Raw genomic sequence first — 23358 nt, 5'->3', positions numbered from 1 at the left:
CTGTAACAGTTGCATTTAACTTTAGCAGTATGTGGTTGAATTATGAACAATGACTATTTTCTACTCTGTCCTTTTTTTTTTTTTTTTTTTTTTTTTTTTTGCGGTACGCGGGCCTCTCGCTGTTGTGACCTCTCCCGTTGTGGAGCACAGGCTCCGGACGCGCAGGCTCAGCGGCCATGGCTCACGGGCCCAGCCGCTCCGCGGCATGTGGAATCCTCCCAGACCGGGGCACGAACCCGTATCCCCTGCATCGGCAGGCGGACTCTCAACCACTGCGCCACCAGGGAAGCCCTACTCTGTCCTTTTGAGATAAGTTTTTACTTGGTAACAATTTCAAGGACAGTGCAGACACATCATAATATTGACTCCAGAAAAATTATTATGTGGTATTATTACAATTATTGTAATTATTCATTACAAACCATATTTTTTAATCCTTTTTTTGTTGTTAAATTTATTTATTTTTGGCTGTGTTGGGTCTTTGTTGCTGCGCACGGGCGTTCTCTAGTTGTGGCGAGCAGGGGCTACTCTCTGTGTGGTGCGTGGGCTTCTCAGTGTGGTGGCTCCTCTTGTTGTGGAGCACGGGCTCTAGGTGCGCGGGCTCTAGTAGTTGTGGGATACGGGCTCAGTAGTTGTGGCTCACAGGCTCTAGAGTGCAGGCTCAGTATTGTGGCACATGGGCTTAGTTGCTCCGCGTAGTTGTGGCACATGGGCTTAGTTGCTCCGCGGCATGTGGGATCTTCTTGGACCAGGGTTTGAACCCATGTTCGCTGCATTGGCAGGTGGATTCTTAACCACTGTGCCACCAGGGAAATCCCCCAAACCATATTTTTACATTAATGAAATATATAGTCAATAGTTTTAAGAAATAAAAGCAGTCTATTGAATTTTATATAAAAATAATCCAGATTGTAAGGGATCATCTGTAGCCTTAAATAGTTTTAAATCAGAAAGGATAAATTAAGTATGTAAATAGACTATGCTATAAGTATTGTACTGAACAAATCATTATATGCACAGACTTTCATACAAAACGTATCCTTTGATTGAATGGAATTGTCTTCTTAATTTACTTTTATTTTTCTACTGGCAAGAGGTATGTAGGAATAGCTATAGCAACTGAAATTAGATATTATTAAGGTATTCAATCATATGTGATATGTTATAAACAAAATATGAAAAATCTGGAAATAAATGTTTACGTAATGAATACTAACTTTTATGAATAAATGATAGGAAATGTTATTACTTAAGGCATTCACACAAGATGACTACATTTGTAATTCAAAGGAAAGATTACAAATATATATCAAGTTCAGAAATTTTCTGGGTTTTTTTTTGTCATAGGACTTAAAAAATTTTTTTTTTTCTTTTTATTGAAGTAGAGTTGATTTACAGTGCTGTGCCAGTCTTGGCTGTGCAACAAAGTGACTAAGTTATAGACATAGAGACATTCTTTTAAAAATATTCTTCCATTATGGTTTATCACAGCATACGGACATTTTTAGCATTAAAATGCCTTTGAGTTTTACACCAGAAAGTTTTCTCTAATTTATCATGTTTGTCTTCTTCAGTGAAATAGAATACCATGATAGCAATGGTTAGAAAAACTGCATTGAATGTCAAGTTATCACTGTACTCAGAGTAACCAGAAAATCAAAATGCTTATGTTATGATGTAGATAGGGATCTTATGGTTAACTGATAGAAATTGGAACCAAGAGGAAGTTTAAAATAAAAAATTGGTCATTTTTTGTTGCTTTGCACTTTTTATTACCTAGGAGACTTAAAATTGTTTTCATTTACTCTAGGCACTTGGGATACATCAGTTGAACAAAACACAAAATCCCATCTTCTATTGGGGAAGACAGACATTAAAACATAAATATACAACAGATAAATTGTAAAGATTTTTGCAAGGTTTTAAGTGTCATGGGAAGAAAAGAAGAAGCAAGTTAGGAAGGACTGAGAGTTGGGTTTGGGGTGGTTACAGTTTTAAATAGCGTGGTCAGGCTGAGCATCATTGTTAAGGTAAGATTGGATCAAGGAGTTAAAAGAGGTGAAGGTGGACACCAGGAAAGAATGTTACCGGCAGAGAAAAAACTCTCACAAAGTCCCTGTCTGGAGTATACAAGCAATTGGAGTCAGGGAGTAAAGCAAAAGGCAAATCCAAGGGCTTTGTAGAAACAGTGAAGACCTTTTTTTTTTTTTTTTTTTAACATCTTTACTGGAGTATAATTGCTTTACAAGGGTGTGTTAGTTGCTGCTGTACAACAAAGTGAATCAGCTATACATATACATATATCCCCATATCCCCTCCCTCTTGCGTCTCCCTCCCACCCTCCCTATCCCCCCGCCAGGTGGTCACAAAGCACCGAGCTCATCTCCCTGTGCTATGCGGTTGCTTCCCACTAGTTATCTAGTTTACGTTTGGTAGTGTATATATGTCCATGCCACTCTCTCACTTAGTCCCAGTTTATCCTTCCCCCTCCCCGTGTCCTCAAGTCCATTCTCTACGTCTGCATCTTTATTCCTGTCCTGCCCCTAGGTTCTTCAGAACCATTTTTTTTAGATTCCATATATGTGTGTTAGCGTAAGGTATTCGTTTTTCTCTTTCTGACTTACTTCATTCCGTATGACAGACTCTAAGAACCTTAGCTTTTACAGTTTAGGAAATGGGGAGGCAATGGAAGATTTTGACCAGATGAGACAGAAGCTGACTTTTTTTGTAGGAGGATATTCTGATTGTTGTTTTGATAACAGACTGCGTTAATGGTGGGCAGGTAGACCATTTAGTAGGCCACCGAAGTATCCTCGAGGCTAGAGCAGATGAAAGTGATGCAGGGGAGAAGTGGTCTGATTCTGGTTTATTTTGAGGGCACAATCAACAGACATGCTTGACAGATTGGAGGTGAAGAGGAGAGAATGAGAGGAGCCAAGGATGACTCCAAGTTTTTGACCTGAGTAACTAACTAGAAGGCCTGTGGCATGGTTTTGAGTTGCTTTTTGAGCAAGGGAGACCTAACTCTAAATTTAGGGGGAAAAGAAAACTAATGTTGCACTAATATAATCAATCAAGACGGGGAAGACGTACTATATTATATTCCAAGTATGGTAGGCATTTTGGTGGAGGGTGGACTGCTAGATAAGGGCACTTTTAAGTGTTTATGATTTCTGGGATATATAAAATATACAGGTAAGGGCTCAGAGATCCAATAGACGAGTAATTTCACACATTTCAAATGCCAGGTGGGTGTTCTCGGTCTTAAGCCAGGTAATGACGGATTCAACAATTCTGACGTTTCCATTTAAAAAAAGGGGGAGGGTGGTTTGGTGACTTCAAGGCATCTATCTTTCAATTACTACTGAGAGACAGCTGGTCCCAGGGCTCAGCCACGACCCTCGCCCGCCTGGGAGCGTTCCCACTTCCAGCGCAGGCGCCGTCTGGGGAGGGGCGCGAGCTCTTGCTGCCGGCTGCCGGGCTGAGAGTGGGGAGGGGCTCCCGAACGTTCCCACCCAGCCCCGATCGCCATCTTCCGGCGCGTTCTTTCCCGCGCGGACTCCAACCCCAGCTCTCTGCCCTCTTCTCCCCGGGGAAGGGGTTTCTAGCCCGCGGACCTCGCGGGCAGTGCGCGTCGCTGAGGTGCGGAGCAGAGTCCACTCCCAAGGCAGGGTACGGGGCGGGGCCGGCGTGGCGGCAGCTGTGCGGCGGCGCGGCCCTCCCGCTGCTCCCGAAGCGCGCGCCGCCTCTTGCCCCGCCTGCGCGCGAGCCAGGGCGTGGAGGGAGGGGCCAGGAAGCGGCGAGCGCGCCGGGGAGCGCAGCTGCGGGCGTGGGGGGACAGCAGCCGCGGAGCCGGCCCCGAGAGCGGCCGCGGCCAGAGGGAGCGGTGGAGACAAAGGCTACGGTGAGTGCATCTCCCGCCGGGGTCGCGCTCCGGGCTTCCCACCTTGCTCTCGGGGCCCCTTGGGCGGGGGCCCGAAGCCCCTAACCCCCGCCACCTAGGGCTTCGGGGCGAGTGCGGCCCTGCCCTGCCCGCTGCGGGCTGTGGGCTGAGCCTGCGGCTCCATTTTCAGGTCTGGGCGAGGTCCTCATGCGGACCCTGCCTTTGGTTTTCCTTCCATTCCTTCTGGAAAATGGTTACATACTCTGTTCCGGATTCAAGACAGGCGGGCGGCTGAGAGAGCCAACCGCCCCGCTTTGTAAATGGAAATGAAGAGCCCCCTCCCCCCCAGATTTGCAGGTCTGGAAGTCGGGAGGGTGGCGCGAGGGGCAGGCGGAGAGGGCCCGGGTCCTCCAGGTGAGTTTCGGAGGGGTGGGGACCGCCGGCTCGGGAGCCGGACTCTTGCCTGGGGCGCCCGGCGCGTTCCGCACGCGGGTCTCGCCGCGGTACTTTGGGCCCCGGAGAGAAAGCCCTGACCACCTCGGAGGAGGAACTCGTCCTACTCTTACAGGTTGTTTTACCCTGCGCTTGCTGCTTTAGTTGTGATTTTTGGTAACGGGTGTGGTAGTTAGCGGCTCGCTGTTGCCGCATTAATAGGTGAAAAGGAGCGTTGATGGGCTGACTTCATGTGTACATGAAATGACACTGAGATCCCTCTTCAGCTGCTCTTATTTTGAGTGATAAGCTTTTGAAGGGGAATTTGATGCTAATGTTCAGTTTACAAAATTAACGTTTTGTTAAAGGACTTGACGTATAGTAGATGCTCAATAAAATAGTTGAATGAAAAAATGAATCTTGAAACGTCAGAGAAAGCTGAACTCATATCTAGTACAATTTAGGCACATACTCTCTTGATTCAAGTTAAAGAAAAAATTGTCAAACACGTTATTTTGGCTTATATGCTTGTTTTTTGTTTTTACGCAACATACACATACTGTTGAAAAATCAGTTATTTTCAATACTAGGAGCATAGAAAATGTATTTGAAATTAATCATTTTGAGGAAAGTTGGTAGACATTTTGATGTTTGTTAAAAATCAACCATATTGATCTAATTTTCTTTTGAAAGAATGGAGAAGATAAAGAAGGTGCTTGTATTCTGTTTGGTTCTTTTGAGACCCTGCTTTCCATTTCATTATGAATAAAGAAGTTTATGTGCTTTTGAGGGACTCTGGCGTGGTCTTGAGTTGCTTTTTGAGCAAGGGGGAACTTTAAGGGAAAAAAGAAAGCTAATGTTGCAGTAATATAATTAAACCTCACCACTTACTCAGCAGATATTCATTAAGCACCTATTAAATGCTGGCACCTGTGCTGGCTGCTGATTTCCTAGAGGCAAACAAAACCCACAATTATCTTTTTCTTAACCTGAGCGTGAAGTTCTTTCCTCATTATGGATGTTGCAAGGACAGGCTGTCTTATACCCCTAGTGCCTATTTAAAATTGGGAAAGATGGCAGGTGAAAAGCAGGAAGTGTAGATCCATAACAGTCTATTTAAAGGTTAATAAGTAACTTTATAGGGCTAAGATCATTGGGTTACGTTTTCATATTGTCAGTTTAATAAAATCTGTTTTTTTTAATGAAGAGAGGAAGAAGTTTAACAAACTAGTATTTTTATTCTCTCTCCCATATTAGATGTTTTTGGTATAGTGTATTTATTGAAAAGTAATGTACTTCTGGTTCTGTTTTCTGTAAATAATCTTTGCTGTACAACATGTTCTGTTGTTAAAAATCTCCTAAGAGAAACAGTGGATTCCTTTTCTATAAGAAGTGTTTTAAAATAAAGCACCTTTTCAGAAATTTTATTTTGACCTTTTATTCGTCATTTACAAATAGAGTATTGACTTGATAGTACTGAGAATTGAAGAACTGTTAGTAGTGATTTGTAGTTCTATATCTGAATTTTACCTCTAGTATTAAAACTGTGATAAAACTGCTTACTAAAAAGAGGATGATTTGTAGTATTGCACTTATTAATTCTGAACATAGTTGTGTTGTCCGTTTTTATCTTATTTACATATGATAAAAAGTACTTATTTGGATTCTTCAGAAGTCCAAATTAATGAGCTCCAAAGTCAGTCTTGATCATTACAGAATATTGTATTGATAGATTAATAATTTTTTTACAGATAACTTTTGAATATATAAATTTATTTATTTTATTTATTTTATTTATTTTTGGCTGCGTTGGGTCTTTGTTGTTGCTCACGGGCTTTCTCTAGTTGTGGCAAGTGGGGGCTACTCTTCATTGCAGTGCGCGGGCTTCTCATTGTCGTGGCTTCTCTTGTTGTGGAGCACAGGCTGTAGGCACGTGGGCTTCAGTAGTTGTGGCACGCAGACTCAGTAGTTGTGGCGCACAGGCTTAGTTGCTCCACGGCATGTGGGATCTTCCCGGACCAGGGCTTGAACCTGTGTCCCCTTCATTGGCAGCTGGATTCCTAACCACTGCGTCACCAGGGAAGCCCCTAACTTTTGAATTTAGGTGGACACTTTTGACCTGTTAACAGCTTATGCATTGTTGAAGATGATATGTGCATTCAAATAGAACTTTAAGATTTTTAGGGCTTCCTGGGTGGTGCAGTGGTTAAGAGTCTGCCTGCCAATTCAGGGGACACGGGTTTGAGCCATGGTCCAGGAAGATCCCACATGCCGCAGAGCAACTAAGCCCGTGCGCCACAACTACTGAGTCTGTGCTCTAGAGCCCGGGAGCCACAACTGCTGAGCCCATGTGCCACAGCTACTGAAGCCCGCGCCCTAGAGCCCAGGCTCCGCAGCAAAAGAAGCCGCTGCAGTGAGAAGCCCGCGCACTACAATGAAGAGTAGCCCCCCGCCCCTCGAAACTAGAGAAAGCCTGTGTGCAGCAACGAAGACCCAACACAGCCAAAGATAAATAAATAAAATAAAAATAAACTGCAAAATGTCATTAAAAAAAAGATTTTTACACTTACTGGCTAATAGTTTTTTATGGTTCCTATGAATAAGGAAAGTAATCCCTTAAATCTTAGTGGTAGAGAGTTGTGATAGTTTTTCTTTAAATATATATTTCTTGTAGGAAGAGTGACTTGATAGCGTACACCTGTGTGTTCCTTGTAGTCTGTTGTTGATGAGAAACCTAATAACAAATGTAATAGTGATTATTAGAACAGTGTAAGCCTTATATGTTGAATAAAAAGTGCTTGGCATATTTTATTTGGGTAAGAATTTCATCAGGGTTTTTGACAGTCAACAGCGTCAAGACATGTTAAAGTAATTTTTCCAAGAAATTAGAACCTGTAATGACTTTTTTTTTTTGGTACTTAAAAAAAATACCGTGTTTTCAAGGCATTATTCCTACCTTGGAGTAGTTCATAATGTTTTTTGTTTTTTTTTTTTCCATAATGTTTTAAGGCTGAATAAATTCGAGGATCATTCCATTTTATAATTGTTAGAATATTCGAAGTGTGTTTATGCTTTCTTCATCAGGGTATGTGTGTTTATTGTTGGGGCTGGTTGTCTTTTTTTGTTGTAATATCCTTTAGAATAATTTAGGAAGCGTGTCCTTTATCAGATGTAATTAATAAAGTGATTAAGAATGATACTGGTATGACATATTGTAGCTGTGCTCATATTATCTGTATAGATTGTGAAAGACTATTAATTAACATTTGTAAAATGCTTTAAACTGATTTCTCACATTTATTCAGTAAGATAGGTTTCTATTATGTTTTTATGTCCCAGTTATCTCTCTTTTTCATGAAAGTGTTTAGATTTCTCATCTGCTTTAGGATGAGTCTGGGATATGTTAAGGCTTCATAAGACTTTTTCTCTCAGTTGCAAATGCACATTAGTTTTCATCTATTTCAGTGTTCTTAATCTCAGTTCTCATGAAAGTAATATTTTAACATTTATTGAATGTTAAATGTTAATAAATAAAGTTTTAGATCTGTCTCAGAGGGAGACATGTACTTACCCTTAATAGTTAGGTGAGGGCATTTATTCTGTTTTTTTTTCATACTACCTGGAAAAACTTGGAATTTAGCTTATTAATTATTAACTTTATGCATTCTGCCTCAGTTCAAAGCTTAAGTATACTTGAACCTTTCTATAATACTAACAAATAATGAACAGAGGAAGACTTAGCTGAAACTGCTCTGGGACCCCATCCAAAGGGAGTTTTTGAACTGAAAGCCAAAAAAATTGAGTTGTCTTTATCATGACACCATAAAATACCTGCAAACCTATTTTAGTCAAAATGGATTATAGTAAAACAAACTCCCTCTTTTTCCTAGAAAGCATTAGATAACTTCAGTTAAATTTAGGTGTGTTTGAAAATGACTGAATGATGAGCACTATTTCCATTTTGTAGCTTACTCACTTAGAAATTCATGATAAGACTTTTTTTTAGTCTATTATAATTTATTAACAAATAAGTATTGATTTTAAATGTGTTTAAGCTTGTAATTCACAAAGTTAGAAAAATATAAAAACAATTCCAAGAAAAGGAGAAAACTAAGATTTCTTATTAAATCTTTACGATTGAATTTTTGTAAGCATCTCGTACTAAACCAAAATCATTTTGTTTCATTCGACTTAATCTACTTTCACTTTTTTGCTCAATAAAGCAAAAATGAATTTTTTGTATATTCAGCATTGTGTATGTTTAGCACCTAATAGATAGTGGGAGCCCATGGATATTTGTGGAACTGAAATGGATGGGACTTGATAAGGGTTTAAGCAGAAAACAGCTTTCTTCCTCTCAGTGTACCTTAAAAGCCTCCCTGTACATTGTCTTTCCCTGACTTGCCAGCTCTTAGGAAGACCAGATAACTTTTTTAGTTAATTTTAGGGGTAAAAAGTCTTCTGCTCATTTGTCAGTAATAGTCTTATTTTAGTCATTAGAAGGTGCAGTTCAGAATAATAATGTGTTCAAACTCTTACACAATATAGAACTTTTTTTTCGTAGTTCAGAACTGCTTCAGAGCAAGAAGCCTGCTTTGGAGGAAGAGTCCTGAGAGGCTTCTCTTTTTTACTTTGCCAGCTCCTCTTTAGTATGCTGTCAGATTCACCTGTCCAGGGTCCAGTTCAGTGGGGGAAAGAAGATTGGGGGAAAAGGTATGGTGTTTTTTTTTGTGGTACGCGGGCCTCTCACTGTTGTGGCCTCTCCCGTTGTGGAGCACAGGCTCCGGACGCACAGGCTCAGCGGCCATGGCTCACGGGCCCAGCCGCTCCGCGGCATGTGGGATCTTCCCAGACCGGGGCACAAACCTGTGTCCCCTTCATCGGCAGGCGGACTCTCAACCACTGCGCCACCAGGGAAGCCCAAAGGTATGGTTTTAATGTTGCTCCTCCTATTGTGATCTGACAGCTGTGCCTTCTGAGTTGGACAGGTTGTTTAAAGCTGACTCTGGAGGAGTGCTGGAAATGGTTTTCTTGGGGATTCCATGTCTTGGAACCTCCAGCTATAATTCCTGTGATATAATTCTTCTTCTCCAGTCCCTTAGCCTTCTAGTTGCCCTCATCTGCAGGCTCACTGTGCCTGGGAGAGGTTTTGCTTTACTCTTTAAGGTAGTTCTGTTACATTTAAACCAGACCTGCCTGTACTTTATTAAGATTATTTCACAGAACACAGTTTCAAGCATTCCATCGGGGTTTCATTTTCCTATCTTTCCAGTTCCTTCTGTCAGGCACCCCACTTCAACTGTACTTCTGTGTCTGGGACCTGTTGTACAATCCGTTGCTGCTACTCCCTTTTTTAGCGTCCCAACCCCTCCTTCCTCCATTTCCTCACTTGATTATTTATCCTGCTTTGAATCCATAGTCCACTGTTAAAATTTCTCCCTTTTATAAAGCCTCAGTTCTCTTTTAGCACCTCTCCCTTCATGTACTTATTCAGTAACCATCAACCCCTCGAATCCAGTTCTCCATCTAGTCCAGCCGATACCTGGCAGTTGAGCGTGAATTGAGGAAGACATACCTGTGCTGACCTGTTCTCATTTTGTGTTGGCCAAGGAGGGTCCTTCGTGCTGTCCACAGTCCTTTAATCATAGTATCAATCAGTCCCTGGTTGAATCACTCTGCCAGTCCCCTAAATGACAATTTTATACCTCTCCTCAAACCTCTAGTGCCTCTTTTTTTCATTTTCAGCTGAAGACCTTGTTTCCTGTATATTAAAAATGAAAGCAATTAGGAGAAAACTTTTGTATGTCTCCTCGCATCTGTACCCAGACTATGCATTTCCTACTGTGCTGTGACCATCACCTCTCACACCCTTGGTTCTGTCCCCCTCCTGTCAGGGACTTTGCTTTGCCTCAGGATTCATCCCATTCTCCTGCCTGCCAATGAGCTGCCTCATCAGTGTTTCCCATTGTATTGGATTATTCCTATCAGCATATAAATATGCTGAAACATCTCTCATCTTTATTTTTTTAAATATTTATTTATTTATTTATTTATTGGCTGCATCAGGTCTTAGTTGCGGCATGCGGGATCTTTTGTTGTGGCGCATGGGCTCATCATTGTGACACGCGGGCTTCTCTCTAGTTGTGGCGTGCAGGTTTTCTCTTCTTTAGTCGTGATGCACAGGTTCCAGGGCTTGGGCTCTAGTGGGTGTAGTTTTCGGCAAGAGGGCTCTAGTTGAGGCACGCGAGCTCAGTAGTTGTGGTGCATGGGCTTAGTTGCCCCATGGCAGGTGGGATCTTAGTTCCCTGACCAGGGATCAAACCCGCATCCCCTGCATTGGAAGGTGAGTTCTTTACCACTGCACCACCAGGGAAGTCCCTCCCATCTTTAAAAACAAACAAACCTATCCCAGTAGCACATTTTTCTTCAGCTACTGTTCTTCAAGAGTTGTTATTTGTGGTCACCAGTACTCCCTTTCTGTCTTGGATCCACTGCAATTGGTTTTTTTTTCCTCCTCCATGCTACATTAACAGATCTTGTGAGATTGCTTACTAGTGACCTCCTTGGTGACAAATTCCCCAGCCAGTTCTCAATCCTAATCTCACTGGATGTAGCAGCAGAAGCATTTGAAGTGGTTGGTAATTTTCTTTTCTTTGAAACCTTTCTTTCCTTTGTTTCTGGGGCACTTCTGCTTATTTTCAGTTTCTTTTGCTGGTTCCTTTTTGTTGCCCCAACTTCTGAAAAATAAGGCATTGTCCTGAGCTCTATGTTTAGACCTCTTCTGTATTTATACATAGTCTCCTGTGATCTCATCCTATCCTCTAGCTAGAATTATCATATATTTCAAACTAAAAATGTTATCTCTCTCCTGGATCTCTTTCCTAACTTTCAGACTTATATGCCCAGCTGCCTAGTCAGCATTTTCAATTAGACATCCCAGATTTAACCTGTCAGCACTGAACCCCTCATCCTCCTTCCTCCTTCCCCCACCCCAAGGATTGTTCCTATTCCAGTTTGCCTCATTTTATTAAATGTCAACTCCATCTTTGTTTCTCTGACTGTAACCTTGTAGACACTCTTGATTCCTGTTTCTCACACATTCACATGTAATTCAAAAAAATGTATCATGAAAGTATGTCTTTTATTTACCTTAAAATCTACTTTAAGAATAAATATGACCACAGCTTGCTGTCTTCAACTGCTGCCCCCCCGCTGTGCAGCCATCCTCTCTTGCCTGTTGTTATTTTAGTCATCTCCTTTCTGGTCTCCGTCTTGCTTCTGCTCTTCTCTGTTCTCAACATAGCAACCAGGGCAGTCCTTTTGAAATGAAAGTCTGATTATTTTACTTCTATGTTCAAAACTCTTTGGTGGTTTTTCGTATCATTTCGAGTAAATGCCAGAATATAACAGTGCCTACCAGGCCCTCCATCATCTGTGTGGCTGGCCTCTCTGATTACACGTCCTACTCGTTTCTCCTTGGCTTATCCCATACCAGGCACGTACCTTGTACCTGCTGGATACAGTCCTGCTTTAATGTCCTTAGGGAAAGAGCTTTGTTGTTTTCACTTCAAAATCCCCAGTATTCTGCACATGGTGGGTGCTCAACATTTGCTAAATGAATGGCTGCTTGTTATTCGTGTCTTTGATAACAGCTTAATGTGTATGTTTTTCTAACTAAAAGTATTTCAGTTAAAAGTATTTCACCTAAAACCATTTAGTCCCATAAGAAGTAAAAACAAATTTAGATACAAGAGAAAATGGTAAGTTTGAAATCAATTTTTGTGTATAGAAAGTGAGAATACACAGAAAAATGGTAAAGGACAGAGGAGGTGAGAAAGCAATGAAGAGAGGTAAGGTAAATGGAATAAAGAAAAGGAAAGCCTGATTTGGAAGTAGGGTGCCACTTAAAAAAAATTTTTTTTTTTGGCTTGCCCCATATTTCTCTTTAGGCTTTGTTTCTTGAATTCTAAGTCTTATTGATTTACATGGGTGTAGACACTGCAAGTTGGACTGCACTTACATTTTTTTATCAGGGGTATGGGTTCAAATGAGATTCAAATGAGATTCAAAACCAAAACTTACTTGCTTTTCAATTGCCAAACTCCTCTCATTAAAGAAAAGCAGTTACCATTACCAAGAAAGTAGTTTATCTGGTGATATTCTTAGCATTTCTTGTTTTTTTGTAGAACGCTCAAACAGAAATCACATAGTTTGAGGGAGGGATGTTCGGGGTACAAAAATTTGTTTCTGTACCTTGTCCTTCAGTACTGCACTGCCTGTTTATCCCCTCTTCAAAGAGAGGGGGGCCTATATCAGCACAAGTACTGTAGTTCTGTGGTAAAGTAGCAGCTAGCTACATTAATGTATACAAGTCTATTGAGTCACATTTATTATATGCATATTTCTGCTCTTAAATGAAAAAAATGGAATATATTTAAACTTCAGCTTAACTGGTATTTAGGTAGGAAATGAAAGTGCAAGAGAAATGAATAATATGTAGACTTTAAGTATTTCATTCTGCTGAGACAAGATTTTTTTTTTAATTCTTTTTTTTCTGAGTTATAGGTCTCATTACGTGTTGGTTGAAAGATATCCTTTAAATAAATTATTGAAATAGGTGGCTTAGAAGCTCCTGAATGAATAATTTTTTATGTGCAAGCATAAATTATTCTCCATAAACCAGTTTAAACATTTCCCTGTTTTTTTTTCCAAATGACATTTAAATTTTTTTTTTTTTTTTTTTTGGCTGCACCAGGTCTTAGTTGCAGCATGCGGGATCTTTCATTGTGGCGAGCAGGCTTCTCTCTAGTTGTGGCATGCGGATTTTTCTCTCTGTAGCTGTGGCGCAGGCTCCAGAGTGTGTGTGCTCGAGTAGGCACGCTGGCTCTCCCGTTGAGGTGTGCAAGCTCAGTAGTTGTGGCACGTGGGCTTAGTTGTCCTACGGCGTGTGGGATTTTAGTTCCCCAGCCAGGTTTTGAACCTGCATCCCCTGCGTTGGAAGGCGGATTCTTCACCACTGGACCACCAGGGAAGTCCTTTCCCTGTTTTTGTGTAATATGTAGTAATTTATATCTTGATTGCCTTGTCTGATGGACTTTTTTTTTTTTTTTTTTTTTTTTTGCTGTACGCGGGCCTCTCACTGTTGTGGCCTCTCCCGTTGCGGAGCACAGGCTCCGGACACACAGGCTCCGCGGCCATGGCTCGCGGGCCCAGCCGCTCCGCGGCATGTGGGATCTTCCGGGATCGGGGCACGAACCCGTGTCCCCTGCATCGGCAGGCGGACTCTCAACCACTGCGCCACCAGGGAAGCCCCTGATGGACTTTTATGTGGCCATAATGTGGACTTAATTTTCATGATCACAGAGGTGTGGACATGTATGTATTTGTATGTATCGTCACAGTTTTTGTAATATGCAAATATAAGTTAACTTGTATATGCTTGTTACTATAACTCCTAAACAATAATATGTATAAATCAGACTTGATATTTTATTTTTCTTTCACGTTAAAATATAAAATTAAAATATAGTTTTTTGGTTTTTTTTTTGCTGTACGCGGGCCTCTCACCGCCGTGGCCTCTCCCGCCGCGGAGCACAGGCTCCGGACGCGCAGGCCCAGCGGCCACGGCCCATGGGCCCAGCCGCTCCGCCGCACGCGGGATCCTCCCGGACCGGGGCACGAACCCGCAACCCCTGCACTGGCAGGCGGACTCTCAACCACTGCGCCACCAGGGAAGCCTAAAATATAGTTTTAATATGAAAACTTACGGCTATTATAATTTTTTAGAAGTTTACTTACATACTGTGTAGTGTTGTTTCAGATGACATGCAAGCAAATGTTTTCCTACAGTATTGAATTTATCATTCTACACTTTGTAGACTAATTAGGTCATCTTCATTAGAATTTGACATTGACCTACCTGAATTCATATGTTAGCATTTCACGTATGAAATAACCATCTTGGATTAATAAGAATATTTCTGAACTGATGTGTGGTCCTGCCACTACATTTATTTCAGCTTTATTCATAGTTTGAGGCATATCATACTTACACTTCCTTAATTTCATAATCTACATAGATTGTGAAGTAACCAGAGCGATTATATTGAGAAAAGTTAATAAAATTAATAGGCTTTGACTTAAGTCTCATAAGGGGTCATTAAAATAATGCTTTAAAGCATGCATTCATTCATTTATCAGACTACTATATGAAATTGTTTCCAATCCACTCAGGGTAAAATACAAACTAAATCCACTCAGTAAAATACAAACTATACTCATCCAGAAAATACAGTCTCACACTCTGTGTATAAGATATGGCCCTGACAGCCTCTCAGGAGTATTTCATCTTTGCTCACTAAGTTCTAGCCACATTAGCATTCATTTTCTCAAACATGCCATTTTTGTTCTTGCCCTGTTAAGGCTTTAACACTCGTCGTTTCCTCTGTCTGAAATAGTCTTCCCCAGACCTTAGCAAGGTTGGCCTCTTATCTTTCGGATCTCAGCTTAAATATCGACTCATTTCTTTACTGCTCAGTTTAAAATAGCTGCCGCCCCCACTGCTGTTTTGCTTTCTTAGCAGCGTAAGTAGGAAACTGGATAATTCGGGTGAAAGCTTGTTTTAGAACGGATGAGATCAGACTATTAGGTGGAACCAGTGGCGTGTTGGAGCTGGTGAACTGATTGTGTGCATCTCTCCAGCTCCACATTCAGTGATGACGTGTTGACAGCTTGAAACTGGCTACAATGGGACTATTTACAACATGGGAATTGGCAAAAGCTACAAACCAGGGCCTTTTTTCCAGAGAGGTGGTTGTTAAATATTGATCACCAGACCACAGAGTGGGACCATATAAAATTGCTGCTTTTATAGATTAAAAAATGCTTGAATTTTGGCAATTTCTTATGGTTTAACTTAGTGGCGTTACTTATTTCGGTTTAAAGATAATTTCTTCGTGGGAGTCAATAAAATTACCTCAGTGCTTTACCTTGTGTGTTTTTCTAGATTGATTTAATATGTAAAGATTGTCCATTTATATGTTTGTATATTAATTGCTTAGCGATATACCGAATTTTTAACTAGTTCATTTCAAAGCAGACACATCTGCTTGAGACATCTTTAAGGGTGTTCTTGGCTCTGCAATTAAGTGCTAAGCCAATTGAAAGATGTTCTTTTTCTGGTGAAGAAACCAGAGCTGATTCAATTTGAGTTATAAATTGTTAGATAATTTTTTTTAATATGCTTTTCAGAATGATTTACATAGATACATGTGTGTTCAGTATTTTCTTGGCTTCTTTTTTTTTCGTTTGGCCATTATCATCCTTTAAGTGTTTATTTACTATCTGATTATTTACTGGCTGCTCTGTGATTTCTTCTATGAATCAGTATATCCAAATCAATGAAATGATTTGTCTTGTTTCTCAAGTGTTAGTATCATTAGTTTTTCCCTATGGTCTTCCCTATCTATGGTCACCTGTGCATTCCAAGCCATTTTCCACCCTTACACCTTAGTTTTAAAAACAGACATGAAGTTACTTCTTTCTTAGAAGCACCATTTTCTTGTCTGAGGGAATTTATTGTTTAAAAACTGAACCTTGTTGGATGAGGAGATTTCACTAACATTTCTTGAGCAACATTTGCATCATGTTAACTCTGAATATGTGAATTTGAATTGGTAATATTGAATGAAATATGGCACACAGGTTTCTTTAACTCAGATTGTCCTGTGTCTTATGCATAAGCACTAAAAAATAAATAAGTTGTGTTTAATGCAGAACATCAGAATACACATATAAGCTAAAGAAAAAAAGCACTTCCATAATCCTAAGATAACCACTAGTAATTTTTGATGTGTCCTTCCTGATAAATCAGTGAATATTTTTCCACAAAAGCAAGATCTTAGTACACATACTATTCTACAACATCTCACTTTACCAAATACTGTGATCATAAAAGCATTACTTTTTATTATTTCAGTTTGAAAGGATCTTACAAAGTGGAAATTCTGTTGATACATGGTAAAGCTGTAAGTAAAGTTGTGATTAAAAACAGCGGTGTTAATGGAGAGTAGAATGTGGAAAGTTACCTCGACAAGAATTACTTCAGCAGTAATTTTTTTCTTAAGAACACTCTTACTATTGTACAATAGCCTGATTGTATTATACCCGCTAAAGAAAACAGTACATGATTCTGTGTACAGTAGAATTATTTTAATAATAGTCCTAGAGTAAATTAGGGGGCTGTAGGTAAGTTCCTATTTTTTGGTCTGCCCCAAATCCTATTGATGCTTTAATATTAAAATAATTTTAAAAGAAAAATGTATTTTATTGAAGGGCTCCATCTATCTAAATTATGTTAGTTTTATTAGATAATGCTGCCCTTTTTATATGAAGAGTGTGGGAGTTCTTGGAAAAAGAAAATTTTAGTATAAGAATTCTTGTTTTAATATTTGAGTTGATTTTTGTTGCATGAATTTGAAAATCCTTGTGGAATTGTTACTGGTGTATAGTATCCTTTGGAAATCAGTCCCAGTTTTGTCAAGCAGATGTTTGGGTCTTCAAGGAGCAGTTTTTTAAGCTAATCAAGGGTCCTGTAAGAGTTGTGTAATTTAACTGACTTTTCCTTGACCACAGTGGTATCCGTTACCTAGGGTAAATGATTTCTTGCTTTGTTTTTATTCTTCTTGACCTTGTCCTGTTCTGTGTTGTATTACTGCTTGCTCACCAGGTCCTGCAGTCATTATCTCTTAGGTAGGTAGCTAAAGTAGCCATTTCTGTTACCCCGCAGGACTGCTTCCTGGATGGTGCATATATTGCTGAAAGCATTTCTCATGTGGTACAGGAGAATAAAAAGCAATGTAGTTGATGTGGCTTTTTTCTACTGAGAAATGATGCATTCGTTTGGCTAAAGTGGAGACTGGCAGTCAGCCCCTAAAAAATGTTTTTCACCGAGTGATCACATGTTTGTAAATGGATATGCAAGAGCTTCTGCTTGTTGGAAGGTGTAGTGAATCTTGATATAAATTCAAGAAAAGTGTAGAATTATTCCATACATCTTGCTCTTTAAAAAACTGGTATTTTTAAGAACAGTTTCATTTTACAGTGAATTTTTAAGCCTCCCATTTTTATATTTATTTTTTGAATAATGACTCTGTTTTTGTAAAAATGGTACATATACACTAAAGAAGCTTAGAAATAGTCACTTTTTTTTTTTAAATTTATTTATGGCTGTGTTGGGTCTTTGTTTCTGCGCGAGGGCTTTCTCAAGTTGTGGCAAGCGGGGGCCACTCTTCATCGCAGTGCGCGCACGGGCCTCTCACTATCGCGGCCTCTCTTGTTGCGGAGCACAAGCTCCAAACGCGCAGGCTCAGTAATTGTGGCTCACGGGCCCAGTTGCTCCGCGGCATGTGGGATCTTCCCAGACCAGGGCTCGAACCCGTGTCCCCTGCATTGGCAGGCAGACTCTCAACCACTGCGCCACCAGGGAAGCCCGAAATAGTCACATTTTAAATGGCAGAACTAGTATTCGGAGTCTTGTCTGACATTCAGAGTCAGTGACCTTCGGAAGCACTGTAAAGTGGTAGAAAGAAAGTGGACTTTAGAATTAGGTGCACCTTAGTTGATCCCTAATTTTGCTGTGTATCTGCTGTATGGCAGGCTCTTACCCTTGGTGACTTTTATTTTCTTTTTAGATTAACTGAGGGTAATAGATTTGTTGTGAAGCACACATTCAGTACTTGGCCTGTAGAAGGTGTTAATAACTGTTTTTCCTTTTTACTGCGCCATGTTTGAAAATATCTCTGCAAGTCATTTGGGGCAATTAGCTTAAAAGTGAATTGCAGTCAGGAAAGTGGAAATATATGTAACCCAGGTGGACTCATATTGTAGTGGCCTTTTTTTTAAGTTTTTTTTTTTTTTTTTTTGTGGTATGCGGCGGGCCTCTCACTGTCGTGGCCTCTCCCATTGCGGAGCACAGGCTCCGCACGCGGAGGCTCAGCAGCCATGGCTCACAGGCCCAGCCGCTCCGCAGCATGTGGGATCTTCCCGGACTGGGGCACGAACCCATGTCCCCTGCATTGGCAGGCGGACTCTCAACCACTGTGCCACCAGGGAATCCCTAAAGATTTTTTTTGATGTGGACCATTTTTTTAAAAAAATAATTAATTAATTAATATTTATTTTTGGCTGTGTTGGGTCTTCGTTTCTGTGCAAGGGCTTTATCCAGTTGCGGCGAGCTGGGGTCACTCTTCATCGCAGTGCACGGGCCTCTCACTGTCGCGGCCTCTCCCGTTGCGTAGCACAGGCTCCAGACTCAGTAGTTGTGGCTCACGGGCCCAGTTGCTCCGTGGCATGTGGGATCCTCCCAGACCAGGGCTCTAACCCGCGTCCCCTGCACCGGCAAGCAGATTCCCAACCACTGTGCCACCAGGGAAGCCCTGTAGTGTCCTTTTAATCTGCCTGTTTGAGGGGGAGAGTGGTTATTGCAGCTTTTTAAAAAAGTATTTTGACCTCAAGGAAAGCTTTAAAGTTAAAAGCTGAAGTAGAACTCAGGATGAGTTCATTACTGCTGGCCAGAATGGTAAGAAAGTAATTTCTCTGTTTAATGAGAAATAGAAGCATTTGTGTGTAACAATTGCAGGCATAAAGATGTCTATTGTAAAGGCTAACAGCTGACCAGCTGACCCTTTGCAAAAAAAAAATATGACTAGGAGAGGGAAAAAGTGTTCAACTTTAATAATAACCAACAGCAAGTTTCTCTTATCAGATTTAAGATTTAGGAAATGGTGCTCTTTCACCTGAGTACAGCGACATAGGTACTAAATATCAATACGTTGCTGGAGAGAGTATAACTCTGTAGAACCCTTTGTGAAAGCAGTTTGGCATATATCAAAGAGTATTATTTCTGCCTGCAAGAGTATTCCCTAAGGAAGTAACCTTCCCCCCCTTTTTTTTTGAGGGAGGATGTTATTTTCCTTTTTTTATAACAGCTTTATTGAGATAGTGTGACTTGTAATAAGAAATATTTATTTGGTTTTAGTCCCTGTTTCTGGCACAGAGCTCCCAAAACCCTTGGGATTTTATCAGTGAGGAGAGCAGTAAAGGTGTCTTTTGTTATGTTAATGAATGACTTTGGAAAGCTTGTATGGTTGGGGGCTGGTTGCCAGGGAACCAAAAGAGTGATTAGAGGGTTAGAACTTTCAGTCTCACCCCTCTGACCTGAAGAGGAAAGATGGGCTTGAGGTTGAATCACCCACGCTATGATTTAATCAATCAATTCCCATGTAATGAAACCTCCACAAAAACCTAAAAAGATAGGGTTTGGAGAGCATTTTGGTTGGTGAACATGAGGAGGTGCTGGGTGAGTGGAGTGCTCAGAGCATGGAAACCCTGTGTCCTTTTCCCCATTACTTGCCCTGTGCATCACGTGACTGTTCTTGAATTACATCCTTTTATAAATAAACTAGTAGTCTAGTAAGTGAAATGTTTCTCAGAATTTTGTGAGTGGATCTGGCAAACTAATCGAACCTGAGAAGAGCTTCGTGGGACCCTCAGAAGCACAGGTGACAACCTGGGCTTATGATTGACTTCTGAAAGGGGTAGGGGAGAAGTCTTGTGGGACTGAGCCCTTAACTTATGGGATGTGATGTTATCTCTAGGTACATATTGTCAGAATTGAGTTGAATTATAAGACCTCCAGTTGGTGTTGGAGAATTGCTTGGTGTTGGTGTGTTCTGCACATCACAGTTGGTGTCAGAATTGTAATTCATAAATCATAATTCACCTTTTTAAAGCATATAATCAGTTCTGTGCAAGCATCACCACTATTTAATTTTAGAATATTTTCATCATCCCCAAAAGAAATTAGCAGTCATTCCCCATTACTCCTTTCCTCCCAGTGCCTGGCAACCAGTAATCAGTTTTCTGTCTTTGCCTCATTTGGATATTTTATATAAATGAGATCATACAATATGTGGCCTTTTGTGAGTGGCTTTTTTCACTTAGCATAAGGTTTCCAGGTTCATCTCTGTTGTACCATTTATCAGGACTTCATTTTTTGTTATGGCTGAATGTTATTCATTTGTCTGGATATATACCACATTTTGTTAATCCATTCATCAATTAATGGATATTTGGGTTGTTTCCACATTTTGGCTATTATGAATAATGGCGCCATGAACATTTATATACAACTTTGTGTTGATGTATGGTTTTTTGTTGTTGTTTTTTTTTTTTTTTTTTTTTTTGTGGTACGCGGGCCTCTCACTGCTGTGGCCTCTCCCGTTGCGGAGCACAGGCTCCGGACGCGCAGGCTCAGTGGCCACGGCTCACGGGCCCAGCCGTTCCGTGGGATGTGGGATCTTCCCGGACCAGGGCACGAACCCGTGTCCCCTGCATCGGCAGGCAGACTCTCAACCACTGCGCCACCAGGGAAGCCCTGATGTATGTTTTAATTTAGGTATATACTTAGTAGAATTGCTGGGTTACAAGGTAACTTGATGTTTAACATTTTGAGGTATTACTAAACTGTTTTTCAAGGTGATTGCACCATTTTACATTTCCACCAACAGTATAGGAAATACGTAGCCTTTTATAAATGGCTTCTTTCATTTAGTGTGTCAAAGTTCAGCCATGTTTTAACATGTGTAAGTATGCCTTCCTTTTTGTAGCTGAATAGTATTCCTTTGTATGGATTGACCGTGTTTCTTTTATCATGAAAAAAAAGCTTTCTATCCAGAAATGTTCACAGAAGCATTATTTATATTGAAGAAAAATTGAAAATTACTTAATTTTTTAGTAAAGAGGAAGGGTTAAATTAAGTACATCTCATGTACTATCTATTAGTAATTTATTTTGGAGAGTTTCAGGGGGAAGTGATTGTCAGAGTGCTAAAGTAGGTACAAGGTTGTATATGTACAGCTGTTATTCAGTGTATGTAGTTTTGGGAGATGGTGATTATCAAATTTTTTTTAAATTTCTATATTTTTCATACTGTTCACAAGCGTATATTTCTTTTATTATCAGAGTAAATGAAACATTAGAAAAAATGACCATAGCTATAGCTGAGTATGTTAACTGATGTAAATTTATTCAGCCAAGAAAATCAATGTCATTCACTGTTAGGAATGTTACTATTTTATGTTGAGCCAATAATTATGTTATAAATAGCATTTCAGACTACTGTTACAAGAACTTTTAATGCTTCATAATTACATCAAATTTTTAATTCATAATTGTAGTGTGGAATAACTCTAATTCTTGTGAATTTTACTTCTAAAATGGAGAGGGGAAAGATAATTATAGGTACTGCATTAAAAATTATTTTCCGTTGGAGTATAGTTGATTCACATTGTGTTAGTTTCTGCTGTGCAGCAAAGTGAATCATTTATACACATATCCACTCTTTTTTAGATTCTTTTCCTATATTGGTCATTACAGGGTATTGAGAAGAGTTCCCTGTGCTATACAGTAGGTCCTTATTAGTTACCATTTTATATATAGTAGTGTGTATATGTCAATCCCAATCTCCCAATTTATTCCCGACCCCCCACTTCCCCCCCCAGTAATCATAAGTTTGTTTTCTACATCTGCGACTCGATTTCCATTTTGTAAATAAGTTCATTTGTACCATTTTTTAAGATTCCACATACAGGCGCTATTACACGGTATTTGTCCTTCTCTGTCTGACTTTAGTTCACTCATTATGACAACCTCTAGGTTCATCCATGTTGCTGCAAATGACATTATTTCATTCTTTTTTATGGCTGAGTAATATTCCATTGTGTATATATACCACATCTTCTTTGTCTGTTCCTCTGTGAAAGGACATTTAGATTGCTTTCATTTCCTGGATATTGTAAATAGTGCTGCAAGGAACATTGGGGTGTGTGTGTCTTTTTGAATTATGGTTTTCTCTGGGTATATGCCCAGTAGTGGGATTGCTGGGTTGTATGGTAGTTCTATTTTTAGTTTTTTAAGGAACGTACATACTGTTCTCCATAGTGGCTATATCAATTTATATTCCCACCAACAGTGCAAGAGGTTTCCCTTTTCTCCACACCCTCTCCAGCATTTGTTGTTTGTAGATTTTCTGATGATGCCCATTCTAGTTCGTGTGAGGTGATACCTCATTGTAGTTTTGATTTGCATTTCTCTAATAATTAGTGATGTTGAGCAGCTTTTCATGTGCGTCTTGGCCATCTGTATGTCTTCTTTGGAGAAATGTCTATTTAGGTCTTCTGCCCATTTTTGGATTGGCTTGTTTGTTTCTTTAATATTGAGCTGCATGAGCTGTTTATATATTTTGGAGATTAATTCTTTGTCCATTGATTCGTTTGCAAATATTTTCTCCCATTCTGAGGGTTGTCTTTGAGTCATGTTTATGGTTTCCTTTGCTGTGTCAAAGCTTTGAACTTTAATTAGGTCCATTTGTTTATTTTTGTTTTTATTTCCATTACTCTAGGAGGTGGATCAAAAAAGATCTTGCTGTGACTTATGTCAAAGAGTGTTATCCTATGTTTTCCTCTAAGAGTTTTATAGTGTCCGGTCTTACATCTAGGTCTCTAATCCATTTTGAGTTTATTTTTGTGTATGGTGTTAGAGAGTGTTCTAATTTCATTCTTTTACATGTAGCTGTCCAGTTATCCCAGTACCACTTATTGAAGAGACTGTCTTTTCTGCATTGTATATCCTTGCTTCCTTTGTCCTAGATTAGTTGACCATATGTGCGTGGGTTTATCTCTGAGCTTTCTATCTTGTTCCATTGATCTATGTTTCTGTTTTTGTGCCAGTACCATATTGTCTTGATTACAGTAGCTTTGTAGTAGAGTCTGAAGTCAGGGAGTCTGATTCCTCCAGCTCTGTTTTTTCCCCTCAAGACTGCTTTGGCTATTCGGGGTCTTTTGTGTCTCCATACAAATTTTAAGATGAGTTGTTCCAGTTCTGTAAAAAATGACATTGGTAGTTTAATAGTGATTGCATTGAATCTGTAGATTGCTTTGGGGTAGTTTGATAGGGATTGCATTGAATCTGTAGATTGCTTTGGG

General features: G+C 40.1%; 1 protein-coding gene across 4 annotated transcripts in view; it reads left to right on the top strand.

Annotated features, from left to right (window-relative positions):
• Window positions 1-23358, top strand: part of CDC42SE2 (CDC42 small effector 2) — a 164935-nt gene that overhangs the window by 33474 nt on the left and 108103 nt on the right. For 2 of the 4 annotated variants that reach the window (XM_082623762.1, XM_082623760.1), the window contains exon 1: window positions 3799-3904. The exons of 1 other annotated variant lie outside the window; for it this stretch is intronic. The gene's annotated coding sequence lies outside the window, so the exon portion shown is untranslated. Of the gene's footprint in view, window positions 1-3782; window positions 3905-23358 lie in introns of those variants that run through there. One more of the 4 variants, XM_082623759.1, reaches the window with a different exon arrangement.

Source organism: Mesoplodon mirus, assembly GCF_964341445.2.
Source record: "Mesoplodon mirus genome assembly, chromosome: 5".
Taxonomy (NCBI): Eukaryota; Metazoa; Chordata; class Mammalia; order Artiodactyla; family Ziphiidae; genus Mesoplodon; species Mesoplodon mirus.
The sequence above is the reverse complement of the archived record's forward strand: the minus strand, read 5'-3'. Positions and strand labels throughout refer to the sequence as shown.